Raw genomic sequence first — 2,669 nt, forward strand, 5'->3', positions numbered from 1 at the left:
AAGAAAAAGAAAATTACCAGGCAAATTCACTACACATAACACTGCTAACATTTTTCCTTCCGGACTTTTTCCTATATGCTTACACACACACACACACACACACACACTCACTTCTAACTTACTTCCCTTAACGTATCATGAGTGTCTTCCTAATAATTTAATGGAGGACCAGATCTTTTTATTTGACTGCACAGCATGCCACAGTATGGAGATATACTTCATGAAAAACCAAGTGTAGACATTTTTAAGGTTCTTGACTCATATTACCAAAACACTTTCTAACAGCTTAGATCAATAATGCTCACTCCCACAATCAGTGTGTGATGATTCTTCTCAAGACCAATGAGAACCATTTGTAGTGTCTGACTTTTTGTATCAAGACATTTTTAGCAAAACATAATGGCAAGGATCTTGACCAGTAAGTTTGATGGTTTAGTCTGTTTTCATGAAAGAATGGAAAATAATCGTGGCAGCTGACCCATCATGGAAGCCAGATTACTTCTGAGAAATATGTTGGGAGGGTGTTGGAGAAGGGAACCTAGATATTTGGCTTCCCTATATATAATTATGGTCACCTATGGCCATGTCTCTGAATTCAGATGAGTGTTTATTTACTGTAATGTAGAATATCTTTGGGGAACATTGCATACAGATACTAGCAATTAACTCAATCTAAGAATCACACTTCTTGGCTGAGTGTGGTGGCTCACGCCTGTAATCCCAGCACTTTGGGAGGCCAAGGCAGGTGGATCACGAGGTCAAGAGATTAAGACCATCCTGGCCAACGTGGTGAAACCCCATCTCTACTAAAAACACAAAAATTAGCTGGGCGTGGTGGTGGGCACCCGTAGTCCCAGCTACTCTGGAGGCTGAGGCAGGAGAATTGCTTGAACCTGGGAGGTGGAGGTTGCAGTGAGCCGAGATTGCGCCATTGCACTCCAGCCTGGCTACAGAGTGATACTCATCTCAAAAAATAAATAAACACATAAAAGAATCACAATTCTTGCAGTTAATAGAGTGCTGGTCCAACATTCTAATGACAAACTCTCCCCAAAACACCAATGGAACAGGAGGTGGGGAGCCTCCTAATTAGGCAGGACTTTCCACACCGACTAACGATTGAGATGTTGAGGGTCAGACAGGGGGGTGCACGGATCTGTGCTGTGTCACCTGGGCCAAAGACATGTCACATACAATGATGCTCACCTGTGACAGGGAAGCATCATTTGCTCTGTCTTTAGAACTAAGGGACAATGGGACACCTGCTAACATCTCCACAGGATGCCAGGGACCTCAGTGAGCTGCTGCCACTGGTACTTGGGGCCTGGTGTGACTGTCCTTCCTAAGTGCAACCTCTGTCCCTAAAACCCAGTGCATTGAGCCTCCCCAGGAGGGGATCTGGGGAGCTGGGGTGCCGCCTGAGGGCCTGGGAGCTCTGAAGGTGTCTTCTCCCTGGCTCACTCGAAGCTCTGGAAGGCTGGGTTTGGTTTGTGAACTTTTCTGATCCTGCTTGTTTTCCAAGAAGAAAACACCATCCTTCAAAAGGAACAGAGTACACTCGTGCCCTGGTTAGGATTTTAACACTCCTGGCTAAGGTCTTGAGGGTCATTGAATTGTTGGAGTTGCAAACCTTGGTCTTGCTGCCTTCTCTGGGCTTCTGGGGAAGGAGGGACAGGCACCACATGGCAGCACTCTGGGGCCAGAAGCATCAGAAATCACGCTGTCTCCTGTGCAAGGAGAGAAGGCTTCCTGTGGCCTTTTCCCACCCTGTTTTGCAGGAAAGGAGCAGGTAGCAACTGAGGAAAGAACGCTCTACAGACCAGTAGCCAATAGCTTGGGTGTCATTGACAAAGAGAGAGAGGGCTGGCAAAACAAATGGACACATTTTAATTTGCAAGCCAGGGTCTCTCTCTGTGGGTCTCTATCCCTCTGTCCCTCTGTCCCCACCCCTGCCCACCCCCTGTGTCTTGCCTTCTCCAGTAAGTGGGCAGCTGTGAGAAGACCTAGTTCCAGAGCCAGCACTGGCCTTGGGCAGTCATGTCCTCGCTGAGCCTATGTTTTCTCCACTTTATGGAAATCGTAGTGCACAACCACAGAGCTGTCATGGAAATCAGATGAGTCAGGCGACATGAAAGGGTCTTGCAGAGAGCCGCACACAGGTGGCACTCGGTAGAACCAGCAATTTTGCCTAAAGTCTTCAAGTGGAAGTGACTTTAGGGTGCTTAGCATATTGGTCCCTTGAGGTCACTGCTCAGCCAGGAGGCTCACTTGCTCACGGACTGGTGTGATGAGGCTTTGGCATGACTGCAACCTCCCAGAGGGCTTCCCCAGAGGCTGGAATGATGCCAGTGCTCCATAAATGCCTGTTGCAGGCAGGCGTGAACACATGAATGAATGAATGAAGTGGCTTGAATAACAAAGGACATTTGCAGAGCACTGTTAGCCTATGCCAGGTGCCAACTGCGCGGTGTCCCTGATTCTCACAGGACTGTCTCTGTGTATCTGGAAGGCTGTTCCCCTTTTCCTCCCTTTCTTCCCTCCCCTTAACTCCTCCTTTCTTCTTCCTCCTCCCTCTTTAGCCCCACTCACCCTAGGTTCCCACCTGATGAACTCTTACTCATCCTTCAAAGCCCATTTCAGAGCTCACCTCCTCTGGAAGTTTGCCTGCT

The sequence above is a fragment of the Mandrillus leucophaeus genome, unplaced genomic scaffold (assembly GCF_000951045.1).
Source record: "Mandrillus leucophaeus isolate KB7577 unplaced genomic scaffold, Mleu.le_1.0 Scaffold299, whole genome shotgun sequence".
NCBI classification, from domain to species: domain Eukaryota; kingdom Metazoa; phylum Chordata; class Mammalia; order Primates; family Cercopithecidae; genus Mandrillus; species Mandrillus leucophaeus.